The sequence below is a fragment of the Ursus americanus genome, chromosome 31, assembly GCF_024610735.1.
Source record: "Ursus americanus isolate L20-20 chromosome 31, mUrsAme1.1.p, whole genome shotgun sequence".
Classification (NCBI taxonomy): domain Eukaryota; kingdom Metazoa; phylum Chordata; class Mammalia; order Carnivora; family Ursidae; genus Ursus; species Ursus americanus.
In genome coordinates, this window is record NC_142157.1 from 9412065 (window position 1) to 9428413 (window position 16349).

General features: G+C 42.2%; 1 long non-coding RNA gene across 1 annotated transcript in view; it reads left to right on the plus strand.

Annotated features, from left to right (window-relative positions):
• The window catches only part of LOC148107361 (uncharacterized), a 101189-nt gene that overhangs the window by 12500 nt on the left and 72340 nt on the right, over nucleotides 1-16349 (plus strand). The window contains exon 2 of the long non-coding RNA XR_015722394.1: nucleotides 6903-7030. This is a non-coding gene — a long non-coding RNA (uncharacterized LOC148107361). The remainder of the gene's footprint in view (nucleotides 1-6902; nucleotides 7031-16349) is intronic.

The window sequence follows — 16349 nt, forward strand, 5'->3', positions numbered from 1 at the left end:
CATTTCAAGGAATCCCTTCCAAGGCCCTAGAAGGGGCCTCTGAAATCTGATGACTTGTTCATATATTTCATAAACCTGGAAAAGGTGTGATTATTTTAGCTGGAGTCTGTTAAGACGGCCATTTGCTTCAATTTCTGCTTCCTCAGCTCTTGGGTGGGGTTGAGGTGGTCTGGGACATTTGTGGGATCCAGCTAAGAAAGGATGAGTTGGGGGTGCACTCGCTTTGAATTTAGTAGGGTATATGGATGTGGGCCACTCCAAGGAATCTAGAAAATCAGCCCATTTCCGCAAAACCTCTCATGGAGGGGTTAATGAAACAATTGGTAAGAAGTCAGAGAATAGGAAAGAAGAGGAAGATGAAGTCCTGTTTTGATAACCAGCAGCACTTAGGAATTCAGCATGCTGAGGACACAAGCTTTGGGATAAAGTTGTGCTCGAATCTCAGTTGTGCCAAATGCTGACTGTGTAATTACAGATAAGGTATTTTTTCAGTTAGTCTGTTCCCTCACCCATTAATGGGGATACAAATATGTACCTCCCGTGGCGGTTGTGACCTTTAAAGTCTGTAACACATATGTGCAGAATAGACCTCATAGGCACTCTTTAAATTACAGATTTTTTTTTTTAAATCATGCCATGGAATGTTCTCTTATGGTACAGTTAATTTGAATATCTAAAGTTCCAAGCAAGGGAAAAGATCTCCTTTAGAGATTGTTGAAGTTGGGAGGGGCCTTGAGATGTTTCAACAAGGAAATCGGGGCTCTGCAAAGCTCTGACTTGCACTCTAGGCAGTGACAGAGCTGGGCTCAGAACCCACATGTCCTAACTGGGAGTATAGTCAGAACAAGTGGGTTCCCTTATATTGAAAATAAACGAAGAAGTAAGCGCACTGCACAGGAGGTTGTGCATGAGGCATCCAGGGGCCAGTTAGGAGAGGTGGTTATCTTTGATCAGCGCCAGGAACCATACATTGTGACCATAGTGTAAGTAGACCTTGCCGCTGCCCTACGAAGTAGTTGCAATATGGCCTCATTCTACAGATGGGAAACGGTGACCCAGAAGAGTAAAGAATTTGCTCAGGGTCAAACAGGAACAAATGACAGAAGTCAAAATCATTATAGATCTGTATGTCCCCAAAGCCACGCCCTTTCCCCTATTTCATACTGTCCTTTAGGTCTCAGTCTGTGTCCACACGGGGCTCTTTCCATCTCTGACCAAATTGTGAGAGCAAAGCCACCCAATTACAGCCTACTTTCTCTTCTCTGATTGTGGTCTTGGTGATGGCACTGGGGCCACCATGTTTTTGTTCACCTGGACACCACTAAAGGAACCTGTCATAGACATATTCATGATTTCCTCTCAGAGGTTTATACACTGTCACAGTTTTCTCAGAAATATTTTTATAAAGTCAAAGGATTAAAGGAAAAACCTGAAAAATGTGTTTGACACTCATCTGAACCCAAATTTCTGCAAATTTCTTTCGTTTAAAAATACCTTGAGTTCAGTGGTTCTCAACCTTGGCTGACATTAGAACCACTTGGGAAGCTTCAAGATGATACCATGCCCAGGATCCATCCAAGACTAATAAAATCAGAATCTCTAAGAGTGGGGCCCAATATTGGCAGTTTTTAGAAGCTCACCAGATGATGCTAGTGTGTAACTGTTAAGGTTAAAGATTGAATGACCTTCCGCAATAATCCTTTCCAATGCTAAATTTCTGACACTCTCCAAAAAAAAAATTGCCACATTCTTTCTTTAAATTATTTTCATTCAATTCAGTTTAGTTAACATATGTTGTATTATTAGTTTCTGGGGTAGAATTTAGCAGGTCATCAGTTGCATATAACACCCAGTGCTCATTGCATCAAGTGCCCTCCTTAATGCCCATCACCCAGTTACCCCATCCCTCACCCACCTTCCCGCCAGAAACCCTCAGTTTGTTTCCTATAGTAAGAATCTCTTATGGTTTGCCTCCCTTTTTCATCTTATTTTATTTTTCCTTCCCTTCCTGTGTGTTCATCTGTTTTGTTTCTCAAATTCCACAAATGAGTGAAATCATGTTGTATTTGTCTTTCTCTGACTTATTTTGCTTAGCATAATACCTTCTAGTTCCATCCACATCATTGCAAATGGCAGGAGTTCATTCTTTTTGATGGCTGAGTAATATTCCTGTGTGTGTGTGTGTGTGTGTGTGTGTGTGTGTGTGTGTGTGTGTGTACCACATCTTCTTTATCCATTCTCTGTCCAAGAACATCTGGCTCTTTCCATATTTTTTGCTATTGTGGACATTGCTGCTATAAACATTGAAGTGCATGTGCCCCTTCGAATCAGTATGTTTATATCCTTTGGATAAATACCTAGTAGTGTAATTGCTGGGTCATAGGGTAGTTCTATTTTTAACTTTTTGAGGGACCTCCATACTATTTTCCAGAGTGGCTGCACCAGTTTGCATTCCCACCAACAGTGTAAGAGGGTTCCCCTTTTTCCACATCCTTGCCCATATCTGTTGTTTCCTGAGTTGTTAATTTTAGCTATTCTGTCTGGTGTGAGGTGGTATCTCATTGTGGTTTTGATTTGTATTTCCCTGATGCCGAGTGATGTTGAGCATTTTTCATGTGTCTGTTAGCCATTTGTATGTCTTCTTTGGAGAAATGTCTGTTCTTGTCTTCTGCCCAAACAATTGCCTCATTCTTAACCAAGATCCCTTCTGTGATAGCTAAGTTTCCCTGGCAATTTTACACAGTGTGGAGCTGTTGATTAGCATGTTTTTTTAAGGACAATTTGTTACTATATTATCAAAAGCTTTAAAAACTGTGTATTCCTTCATCCAGCATTTCAATTTCTAGGACTTTACCCCAAGAGGAATTAAGAGATGTCTGCAAAGAATTGGATGTGGAAGTTCCTTAAAACATTATTTATGACAGCAAATTTTGGAGACAGCCTAGGTGTCCAATTCTGCTTGAGAAAGCTACAGTGTATTCATAGGACAGGGTGCAACCATTCAGTTTCTATTTAGGTTCATGTTAACCAGTGCAGGAAATACTCCAGTAGGAAGAATATGTCAGTTTTGGGCTATAATACATGTGTTTTTCATATGCATAGGGAAAAATATTGAGTTTAGTTTCAAACATATTATGTCAGGAGTTGTTACCTTGGATGTTTGGCTTCTGAGTCCCCCCCCCCAGCTTTATTGAGATATAATTGACATATAATATGACTGACTTTTTTAATGCTCTTTTGGGTTTTCTAAATTTTTTGTTTTGAGTATTGTTATTGTTTAATTGGAAACAATAACAAAGTAGTCTGTAGAAAGTGGTAGGTTAAAATGCGATCTAGAAATGCGTGTGCCTCGATGGCTTACTTACCTTTCATGCATTATTTTTCATGGCAAACTTAGCTAGCTAGTATTCACTGGAACAACTGTTGAGCTGTTTTCAGAAAAGAACATTCTCCTATTTTGTTGTTGTTCAACTCAGCTGTCTTTAGGACAGACTAGGACATTCTTTCTCTTTTTTTAACTATCCACATACCCCTTGGCTAAAGTCAGTATCTAAGGTCCAATGAGTGTTTAGAAGAATATCCGCTAGGGGTGCCTGGGTGGCTCAGTCATTAAGTGTCTGCCTTAGGCTCGGGGTTCGGCTCAGAGCCTGATCCCAGGGTCCTAGGATCAAGCCCTGCATGGGGCTCCCATTCTTCCTCTCCCACTCCCCCTGTTTATGTTCCCTCTCTCGCCGGCTCTCTCTCTCTCTCTCTGTGTCAAATAAATAAATGAAATCTTAAAAGAAAAAAAAGGAATAATATCTGCTAGACTCTCGGAGAAAGGGAGCTGCTATAAGGAAAATCTACAAGATAGCATGGAACCTGGCCCTTGGTAAACAAGTATTTGTTGAATGAATAGATGAAGAATGTATTTGTTAACACTCCTAGCAGAAGAAAATGTAGAGAAAATCATGGCTGTGGCTTTTGGAAGAAAGAGCAAAGTTTGTTGTTTTTTTTTTTTTTAATAGCTGCACTGTCCCTTTAAGAACACAGGTGTCCAACAGAGCGCTCAGCGGGGAAGTAGAGCAGTGCTTCTGGAGCTCAGAGGGAGCTCAGAGAGTGAACAGACATTCCTGTGGATTCATGTCAGAGCAAAGTGCCCTGCCCTATTTCCTGATGGCATTTAAAGAAAGTAACACTATTTTTTAAAGCTTGGACACTAGAATTAAAGCCTAAAGTTTTATCGGAGGTACACAAGGAGATGCTGTAAGAATAAATATGCTGTTAAGTTCAGATGTGGCTGGAAAAGAGAACAAGGCAGAGGAAATGACAGTTTCATGGAGTGTGTTCACTACATCCTCCCTGGCAGAATTTGGTTGGAGTGTTTGAGCCACAGAAGCTGCTTCCCTGTCCTGGACCGATGGGCCTGGGAGCAGTGGGCAGTGTTTGGCAGCTGTTCACATTGCAGAAGTCTGAGAAGTTAACAAGGAGGATCCCTTTCCAATTGACTTGGGCAAAGGAATTTCTATTCTAGGAGGAGTGGAGGCCCCTAGCCCACAGTGGCACCTAAAGGGAGTGGGCTGGGAGGAAGAGAGGGTAGAGGTCACTTGGGAACAGTCAGTTGCCAGGGGACCCTCCATCCATCTGAACTGAGTCACGGCACTTTCCCTAACTAAAGAAAATTTGCTCAGAGCTTGCTTGATGTTGATTTGCTCAGGGAAATGCTCCTTTCCTAAACTAGGACTTCTATCAAGAGTCACCTTGGCTGATGGCAAGGATTGGGGGCCATTACACATGATTTCTCGCCATCACAGATGCCCTTCTCAGTCCATTCTGGAAATGACTTTCCCAAGGTTGGGTGGAGTGAGACTTAGCTCAGGTTGTCAGCATCGTTACCTCCCTGCTAGCAAAGGAGGCAGATGAGTGCCCCAGAGAAGTGGGTCAGAGCACAGGCTGTGAACTTAGCCAGTCTTGGGTTCAAATCCCAGCCAGGGCAGGGACAGGATCTCACGGGGCTGGGATCAGGATCAGGCAAGTAAGGCTGAGTCCTACAAATAGAGGTTCAAATCTTGTCTTTATTTAGAATTTCAGTATTTTTTCATCAAGGATTTTTTCATTAATTTTGATTTTCTAAAATATTCCATTAACCTGTTCTTCGCCTTGATTACTGAGTTTTGGGGCTCCCCTTTACATTTTGCACCCAAGGTGAGCACCTCATTTTCCTTATCCAGACCTGACTTTGCCCAGCCAGATCACTCATCAGCTCTGTGAGATTGGGCAAGTCACTTCAAGTCTTGCTTCCATTGTTTGTAAAATGGGGTGATTGCGAGAGTCCATTGTACAGGGTTTTGTAAAGTGAAATGAGTGAATGCTCTTAAGGCTCTTAGCACAGGGCCTAGAATCCAGTCAGTGCCTTTACCTTTACAAGAACATGGGTCAGTGCCCCTAAATGCATGTTCTTGCCAAAAAGAACCACTCCTCGAAGACACAAAATGGCACATCACGCCATTTCTGCACACTTACTAATACTGCTCAGACTGTTTCTAACAATGATTCAGGATCCCACTGTTAAAAAATAGGAGCAAACCCACAGTTCTCAGGGTAGCAGAAATACCCTCTGCCAAGCATCAAGTCACAATGGTAGTGTGCATTGGAAAGCAGCAGGAAGAGCTAACCTGCTGGGTGCTGGCTTCAACTTAGGCATTTGCCAGGCACAGGTAGGAAACATAGGCCTGAGAAAAGGACAGACCTCTGTGAACACATGCACGGCTGAGGCTGCTGTATGCCCTGCCATGCGCAGAAGTCCACGCCAGGAGTAAATTCAGGGTGAAGGATGTGTTAAGAAACCACTTTACCAACCACAGGCACCCTTCCATACATTCTGGGACATGACAGTTTATGCTTTCAGTGAATATTTTAGCATTTCAAAAGAACCATTGTTGGGTGTCTTATATAGATAGACAACAGTAAAACTAAAGAGATTTCATGTTTACCACTAAAATTGAAATCGTCTCTGAAAATTTTGGAAAACTTTCAGCCAAAAAATTCACTGTGGACTAGTGAAACTTGTGGGATTATTCTATGTTTAAGGCATTTTGCATTGGAAACTTGTTTCCTATTTCCTAGGGTAAGATTCAGTTCTGAAAGGAATGATAAGGAGGGAAGAGATTGATGAAATTTTGATTTCAAACTTCTTTACTCTCAGGAGTCTGCAAATAGATTATGCAAGGCAGAATCATGCCCCACCCCAAAGATGTCCACATCCTGATCCATGGAACCCGGTATATGTTACCTTCTATGGCCAAAGGGTTATGCATGTGTGATTAAGTTGAGGATCTTGAGTTAGGGAGATTTTTCTAGAGTATTTGGATAGGCCCAAATTAATCAAGGGAGACTGTGCTTGTGGAGCAGGGTCAGAGAGGTGCAACCTTGCTGACCTCTAAGATGAAAGAAGGGGCCACAAGCCTGGGAGTGTGAGCAGCCTCTAGAAACTGGGAGCGGCAAAGACCTGGATTATCTCCTGGAGTCTCCAGAAAGGAATGCAGCCCTGCAAACACCTTGAGTTTAGCCTAGTGAGACCCGTGCTGGGCTCGAACTTAGAGAATGCAGATCATACATTTGTATTGTTTTAAGCCACTAAATTTGTGGAGATTTGTTTTGATAACAATAGAAAACTAATACATCGCTAAAATTACATAACTTCCATTAGTTATTTTTATTGCGTATTTATTATGTTTATTTTTATATTTTTAATATACATCATATATTTAATATAATTATATATTTATAACATATTACACATTTATTATATTTATATATATTTATTATATATTTAGAAGCAAATCCTGGCACAGCATTTTTTAAAATTTAATATTAATATGTTGGATCTTGAAGCCTTGTTTTCTTCTCCTTATTTATCTCAGGATGGTGTGCTCTTCAGACTCCTGCTGGGCCTCTAGCTGTGAAAAAGGAACCTGGAATTGTTCCCCAGGAAGCTCCTCTTTCCAAACCCGAGAGATGAGGAACGTTGCTGTGCACAAGGACATGCCTGGTGAGATTTGAGGCTGTAATCATGGGAGCTGGGCCATATAGAGCAAGATATAAATCCTTGAAATCATTTGTAATGAAACATAAACATTGAGTTAGCATGAGGGCCACAGTTTCTGGGTGGTTGAGTCTAACTTTGGCAATCAGGATTTAGAGGGAAAATTTTCCAGTTTTAATGGGCTCCAGATGTTCTTGTCCCAGCTGAAAACGTTTCATCATTTATGGTTAATATTTTTGTCAGCAGCAGAGTTTTGTTGTAATATCTTCAAATTGGTGATAGTGGTCCTTAGTCATCAAACAAACTCCAAATGAGAGTTTAATCTTGGGGTCACTTTAAGCATCCCGTCGCACTCCATTTAATTAATAATTGCTTACTAGTTACACTAGAATTTTGTTTGTGCAATAACGGACTACGTGATTATCTGATGACAACCAGTCACTGAAATTAGGTATGAATGTGCTGTTCTATTTTAACAATGGCTGGCATCCTGGCCAAGGTCTAGAAGAAGGAAACAAAGATGTCAGATGGCCATCACGTTGGACAAATAAAGAGGCAAAGGTTGATTAAATTACAATGAGCTTCTTCATCATAGAATTTAGATTAAACTCACATCAATTGGGGAACATTGTAGTGGTTACTTTTGAGAAGCACTCAGGAAGTTCAGATTAAAAAAAAAAGACAGCTTCCGGTTTTAGGACAATAGTGTCATGACTACCTACACTTAATAAAAGGTAATTCTACAAGATCTCTTCTAGGATATGGTTTTAATTATGTAAATAGTCTAAAACTAAGCACATTACTTATATTCATGCTTCAGTTTCCTCTGACGAATGAGAGGAACACAGTTTACTTTTCTAGAAATCTTTTCTGACAGTCACTATCCACGTGCCATCTTGAATTCATAAGGCAGGGAGTGCAGGCTGCATTTGCTGATTGCGATTATGCTATAGCAGGACCTGGTGGAATTAGTTATGTTGGAAAGGTGTTTGAAAGGCCTGTTATTACTTGCCTATTTAGAAAGGGCTTGATTTATAACTTGCTAATAAGTCATATCCAGGTTGTCCTGGAGCTTTTATCCAGTACTTTTATAGTGCTTATATTCATTGGTGTAACTAGATAATTTTTGAGGTTTACTTGCCGGGGCATACGGTTTCATGGTTAATTAGGAGCCTGGATTATTGGCCCTCACGCCACTTAGCAGATGAATAATTTGTGGCTACTGAGAAATAATAAAATCTCTTTAGGCCTTTGTAATTTTTTTAAATGATAAATAAATCATCTGCCTCTGTACTATGTCTTCATTCGGCAGAATGCTTGAGGAGTTTTGCTGCTTATAAAGGAAGGGTCCTTCACTGGAATGATAGCACAAAAGAAAGATGTCACTGCAGATTCTAAATCTGTGTGCTGACTACTCATCGGGGAAGACCTCGTGCTTTCCTCACGTTTCCATTCTCCTCCTCATTTGGGGTCCAACAGACAAAGCACCCATAGAAGAGAGACACAGGCACAGTGGGCCAAGCCCCACCCGGGGTGACTGGCAGGGCTCACAGCTAGAATTGACAAGATTTTTAAAAACACGTGTTTTGTTTTTCACAAATTGTCTCATTGTTGATAAGTACTTTGAAAATTTAAATCACACTCATTTTTTACGACACTTTTCAGCAAGTATTCACTATATAAAGTCTTCTTAGACTACCCCAGACCCCTTTGAAGCCCAAGGCTCATGTCCTTGGGTAATTCCCCATCGACAATCTCTAATTACCAGTGAGCATCAGTCCCAGGTGCTCTAAGGAATCCAACTCGAAAGCAAGGAAATGCATCCCTTTTGCTAACTGAAGTCCTAGATTTGCCTTCTTAAAATCAGCAGGAAATAGTTTGCCAGCTCCAGCTGGAGTGATAGGATGTGATATAAGAGGTAATGGGAAAGAAGTTCTGTTCTAATATTAAATACCTTTTTGTCTTCCCCACCCCCTCCCAGATGGTATTATTTAAAATAACAGTAATAATAACAAAATAACAGCAGTGAAGAGAGCTAGCATTTCTTCAACCTTGGTTATGTGTCAGATACTCTGCTAAGCACATTACCACTTCAGTGCACCCTCTAATTCTTAGGGCAACCCACAAGCAAGGTGCCATCAGTGTATTCGCCCCTGTCTTAGAGATGAGTCTGGAATGGCTAAGATATTTAACTGCAGGGTCAAGCATTGTACACTGTTTTCGCTTGCTTTTCAAACGTATTTATGCATTCTTTGAGGAAAGGTTTAGTGAATACCTACTGTATCCCAGGCCCTGTTTTAGTCTCTGTGAACTCCGGAGAAGGATGGGATGAACTCGACAAATTCCTTTGTTTTGCAAGAAGAAAGGTTGCTTCTGAGCAAACGAGGGAATGCTAAATTCATTTACTAGCTTCCTGCTTCTGCCCGCAGGGACAGTAATAAGAACCCCATTTTGCAGGTGGCTGTCTGTCGTAGTCACCTTTTCAACTGGGTGGGGAGAATGACATCTGGAGAATGTGAACTCTTCTGACTCCAGGCTTTTTGCAAAGATTGAAGGGGGAGGTCTGGCCTGAGAAAAATGATGGGGGAATTTCCAGGTCTGAGAAAACTCACTAATGAACTTGGAATCCTGGTATCTCCATTGGAAAGGGCCTCAGAGTCTTTGAGTCTAGCCCGTAGACCACATTTCTATTCAGTGCTAGACCCTCCTCTCAATACATGGTCAGAGCACCTCCGCTTGCGTACTTTCAGGGCTAAGGAGCTCTCCACCCACAATGCAGTCCATCTGACGCTAAAGGTTGTTCCTCATGATACTGAGCCAGCAGTCTGCCTCCATATAACTTCCACTCCTTGGTCTCAGCTCTCTCTGATGTCATGCCAAATAAATATAGTTCCTTTTTTTTATAAAAATGTCCTTAAGTGTCTGAAATCAGTGATCTTGTCCCCTCTAAGACTTTTTTTTCTTGCTCCTTCAGCCTTCCACATGTGTTATGATTCCTAAACCCTTCCTTCTCTTAGCTGGAGCAGGAGACACTGGAAATGAGTGGGCTGGGCCCATTCAAGGCTCACTGGGAAGAGCTATTAATAGACACTACTTAAGTGATAAGAGGTTGTGAAGGAGAAGGAGGGCGTCTCTTTTGGCCATTAGGACATGGACAAAGCATCTTTAGAGTCCCAGAGGTTTCTGAGGTCAGGGCTCATCTGGCTGGTATTTGAGCCCCTAACTAGTGCTTAGGACTCTGGGAAGAGTCTTTAGAGGGCCAGGCTGCAGAATCTGATGTAGTACTAGGGAAGCAAATCTAATGGCTCTAGAACGTACTTGCTCCTGGCGTTTTATACAGCCATCTCTGGGGAGAATTTTATTTACAAGGAGGAAGAAGATGGGTGCAATTAAAGCTTATGGATTCTTTGGTGCTCTAAACTCTCTTAGAAACAACAACTACCAGAAATCCCAGCTCGTTCATCCTCATAAATTCCCCCGCATCTTTCGTAAAGAACTGAAATTGAGAAAAGACCATCGATGGCCCCCTAACAGTGCCTCCTCCCCCTGATAATACCATGATGCCCAACCTGCTCCCTCTTTTACCCATTCTAAGAGTAATGGTAAGTTTTTTAAATAGTGTTTTAATGATAAAACCAAAAGACCTAAATGTAGGCCATGTAGGCTACACCATTACCAGTAACAGAAACTGTGTTTTATCTATATATGTATTATCTATATTATTATCTATATATGTATTATCTATATATGATGGTAAATTATTTTGCTGTTTGCCTCACTGGTATCTTCAGAGGAATTTGTCTTTGTGTGGTACATGACGCTTGGTTACAACCCGCCCTGTAGATTCAAAGTCATGTTAATATAATGATGCAAGTGTTATTTTATCATGATTTCTTCTGCTTCACAGAATGCCTCCCCTTGTTTGTTACTTAACTGTATCAATCAGTACACTTTGCCACCAGCTTTGATGATGATACATTCTTTACCATACCTGGATAGTAGACTGAATAGCATTCTCTCTGTGCTGCTGGTCGGACAACTGATGCTGAGAAATGTCCAGTGATTCATGGTGGGTTTTGTGGCTCTGAATAACAGAGCCCAAGTAATATGCCAGTCTTCTCCCCAGTGCTGTTCACCTTGCAGAATTCTTCAGAACATGAGCTAGCTGAAATGGAGTGCAAAAACTAAATTCACATAGGCACAGTTGAATTTCAGACCAATGAAAAATACTGATGACATTAATGAGATGTATCCATTGAACAATTAAAATGAAAATAAAACTTAATTATTATGTCTTAAACAAAATCAGAAAAAGGCAAATTTATACATCTTTGAAAATCTACCAAGGTTAAGTTTTCCAAAGATAATGGTTTTCGTGGCATGTGAGCTATTCTGGGGCAGAGTAAGCACTCAGTCTTACTCAATTCTATACATCTACAGTGTTTTCCTTCCTTTCTTATCTAATCAGTCTCTAGGAGTCTGCTAAGAGTAAGGTACACAAACTGCTTTTATTAAAGAAAAATTTTGGTGGTCAAAAGATTAATATCGTAGGGATGGAAAAACAGGCCTGTTACCGAGGTTTGGTGACTGCTAAGCCAAAGCCACAGATCTGGCTAACCTCAAACTGGTCTCTTAATTCGAGAGTAATATTTAAGGAGAGCTCATCTAATTCTTTGGAGGTTTAAGATAAGCTCTTGTTGACTGGAGTCAGTAATCTATGTTTGCGGGGCAGGGGGTTGGTAACTGGAAATATTCTTTTCACTTTTATGTGAGGCGTGTTAGTCTTGGCTCTAAAGGAACATTTCATATCCAAGATTCTCAAGGAACTCTTCTGAGATTAATTCATTTTGGAAAAACATAACTTCTTTGCTTCAATTCCACAGAGATTTAAATGAGTATTGGCGGGAGACGTTTCTTTTCCAAGGAAGGTGTAATACACTAGAGGCTGAGCTCTTACACAGCTCAGAGGTGGTAATCCTCCTAATGGGCACTCCTCCACTTCATTTTGAAAGAGAAGAATGTTAAAAACTACACTTTATGTTCAGAGCACAAATTTTAAATATTGACATCATATATACCTAAGAGAGGTATCTGAGCAATGGCTGGCCTAGTGCCTTCATCTGACCATCCACCACCCATTCCTCCATCCACCATCTGCCCCTCCCTCCCTTCCTCCATGCATCCATCCATCTACCATCCACCATCCATCCACCATCCATCCATCATCCGTCCATCTACCATCCACCATCCATCCACCATCCATCCATCATCCATCCATCTACCATCCACCATCCATCCACCATCTATCCATCATCCGTCCATCTACCATCCACCATCCATCCACCATCCATCCATCATCCATCCATCTACCATCCATCATCCATCCACCATCCATCCATCATCCGTCCATCTACCATCCACCATCCATCCATCATCCATCCATCTACCATCCACCATCCATCCACCATCCATCCATCATCCGTCCATCTACCATCCACTATCCATCCACCATCCATCCATCATCCATCCATCTACCATCCATCATCCATCCACCATCCGTCCATCATCCGTCCATCTACCATCCACCATCCATCCATCTGCCATCCATGATCTATCCTCCATCCCCCATCTATTTCTTCATGCACTGTGGTGTAATGATTAGTGCATGCATTCTGAAGTCAGTCTGCACTGAATCCCAGTCCTCTTACTTACCAGTTATATCACCTTGGGCAAGTTATTTAAATTCTCTATGTCCTAGTTTTCTCATCTGTAAAATGACGATCATGAGAGCATGTACCTCACAATATTACTGTGAAGGTTAAGGAAGTTAAAGTAAGTTAATATAAGCAGAGTACTTAGAGCAGTGCCTGGCACATCACTAGCACTGTTCTAATAGTTGTTATTGTTATTAGTTATATTATTGATGAAAGAACTCAGGCCCTGAAGAGATGAGTAACCGATCTATAGGTACGGAATAAATACATCAAGAGTTAGAGAATCCACTTATTTGATTTTTTTTTTCTTTTCCAGAGAGTGGAAGGGAAGAGCCAGGGAAGAGGTATCATTAGAGGAAGGGAGTTTGAGATCATTTTCAGAAGACTAAATTATTTTGGTTTAATTTTGGCATGAGAGCTCAGTTCTGGGAGGGTTTTGTTTTCTTTTTTATTGTTGTGGTTGGTTTTGTTTTGTTTTAATTGCTAATTATTTCCAAATCTCCAAAAGAAAGTCAAGAAGACTCATTTAGTTATTTACTTATTGCTCTGATCAACTAGACCAGAAAACCCTCATGGGCAAGAATTGTGTTTTTTTCCTGTCTGACACCTCAGTGCTATAACCCCAACATCCTGGGTCTTTGGGGTGCCTGAGAAGCAGGGGGAGGTGAAAATGTTTGCAAAGAAACAGCCCAGAGACTGGGGGAAAGGGATATCCACTGAGAAAATTTCTTGGAGTAGGGACCAGGGAAGGTGTTAGGTCAGTCTCCAGGTAGCCCAGAAGAGCACTGGGCACCCATTAGGCACCTGTCTCTCTGTCTCCAGGGGCCCTGCAGCCGGGACACACAGCTCAACCCTGACTGGAGGGTAGAATCGAGGATAGATTAGCAAGGGAGATGTGTGCCCCAGAGAAGTGTGCAAGGGAAGATGAAGCAAAAGGATCTGGAAGAGGTTGAGAAATCTTCTCCCTTAGTCAGCCCAATTCAATTTGAGTACCGGTATTTATTGAGCACCTAGAATGGACAAAACACTAGGCTGGGAATATTGAAGCATCTTGACCTGTGTGTGCATTTCAGGAGAGATGATGCTTCTGGAGGAGGATCTAGCCCACTTGCACAGCTCCCTCAGCTCCTCTCTGTGGAGGTCTGGCAGCTGCTACTTCCTGTCAGCAACTCAGCCCTTCTCAGAAGGCATCAACCCCACCTCAGACTGTCTGACTTTTAAAGTTTGCACTTAATCAGCAACACGAGAGAGCTGAGATCCATGTATAAAGGCAGGAATTGTCATGTTGACCCAGGGTGGCTAACCATCCCAGTTTGCCTGGAATTGTCTTGGCTTTAACACCAAAAGCCCTTAGTCCCAGGCCAATGGGATAGTTGGTCACACTATTTCTACTTAGTGTTGGCAAATACTCGGCACGAACAGTATGGGAAGAGCTGCCTGAATAATATACACAGTTTGTTCACTTAAGCCTATTGAACTTGACTTAGGTTTATTTAGCTTATTATTTTTGAATTTTTTTAGCTTGTTTATTATTTATTTAAACAGCAGAGAGATGTGTGGGTGAATTGTACAGCACTGGTCCCTGTGGAATTACTTTTACTGAGATTCCCTTTGTTTTTTGCTTCTTTTTAAAAAAATATATATTTTTAAAGATTTGTTTATTTTAGAGAGAGAGCAAGCATGCATGGGAGGGACAGAGGGAGAGGGAGAGAGAAATTAAAGCAGATTCCACGCTGGGCACAGAGCCTGACACGGGGCTCAGTCTCATGACCAGAGATCATGACCTGAGCCAACCAAAACCAAAATCCAGCTGAGCCACCCAGGCACCCTGAAATTCCCTTTGTCAAGACACTCTGGGTGCATTGCCAGGTGGCTGTATGAAGTAGCCTGGGACGCTCACTGTATTATTTCCTGTACAGATATCACTGAGGCTTAATTCTATCCATTGTACAGTGTGCCCCCCCCCCGAGAGCCCCTGGGGGGACTTCAGGAATGGGGACATTCACGCCCTGGGTGCTGGGAAGGTGGGTCCTCTTTGTGGCTGTCCTATAGTAAGTTGAGACTCCCAGGCATATGGCTTGAATTCCCAATTCATCCTATTTTCATTTTGCCCCATTTTCACCCTTTATTTTTGTCTTGCACCATATGTGTTTTGTGTACGTTATTTAGATACATACATAGAATGGAATTAAGTCATGTTTCTGGTCATGCATTACTTGAACCACTTGGCCTGATGGGGCTATAATACATCATCTTGTTTGCCTGTGGTAAGTGCCCTGAGGTTCCCTTTCGTAATAGTAGGTGGCTGACTTCACAACCGTCTACATGGCCTCTTGGAAAGGGCACAAAGGGAAGCCTTCCTCTGTGGCTGCTCTTTGGAGGAGTCTCTCTTATAGCCCTTCCATGTAGATGGTTGGAAGTTATTTAAGAGAAGCAGCAAGAAGACCGCACCAGGAGCCTTCTACTGGGGGCTGAAGTGAAAGATTAATGTCCAGAGTACAGTGGGATAACGTTGTGAACAAACCAAAGCTTTAGTCCACCACTTATTCTTATAATCCATAGGGGAGAGTGATTCAGAGGGGAAGTGAGGTGTGTAGATAGAGGTTTGGGTCTCAAACAAGGTAGGTCCCACACCCTGCCCTCTCTGGGCTAAGACCTAAGGAAGGGAATAAAAGGTCTTTCTTGGAGAAGTCAGATGGTGGAGAAATCAGGTGGTAGAGAGATCCTAGGTCTCACTTCTCCTGTGCCCCGCTCTGGGGAGGTAACTAGATCCCCTAATAGAAATGGCTGCTCGGGTCTAGAATCATATGAAGAGCCTCCCAGGATCCCATGGCCATCTGTCCCCAAGCAGATCACCGGAGTAGCTGAAAGAGAGCGGGCCTCAGGGGTAGTAGCTGCCCGTGTGGACTGAGGCGTGAGACCACAGCAGATCTCTGAGGATGCCAGTGTGGGCTGACGACGACCCCAGGACCCCCTCCCCCAGCACCTTGACCATACAGAAGATAGCCCTCCCTGCTCACAAGCAAAGGAGGTGACCCTGAATTGCCAGAGATGCATTTTCCTCCAAATGAGGGCTTAAAATAGACGTTAAATTCAGTTTTAGAAAAATAGTAATACATTTCCCTCCCATCTGAGCTCGCTTGGGTATTACAGTGATGATAATGGTGGCTCATGTAGTGTTGATGTGTCGTTCCCTAACCCATGAGATCCCTACGATGCAGGTACCACTAAATTCCCATTGGAGGAAATCGAGGCACAGAGATGTTAAGTAACTTGCTTGAGGTCACGTAGGAGGAGATGGGGTTTGAACCTGAGTAATCTTAATGACCCTTAGCAATATTCTTCATGTTTACAAACCAGTTGGTGAGAAAGTCTTTCCTTATCTCAAGCTAAGACTTCTTGTGGGAGTTTAGACCATTTCTTCTTGTTTGGTTCTTAATAGAAAGAGCTGCTAGCCACTCATATGATCCGTATCTTTTCTCCATTTCCTCCTTTTCTGCCCAAATGACCTCAATTGCCTTTGCCTCTCCTCAAGGCTGTTGCGATTTCATGATGTCTGATTTGCCCACTGCTTGAGTGTCTGGGCCTGAACTGGAACAGAGGTCAGTATG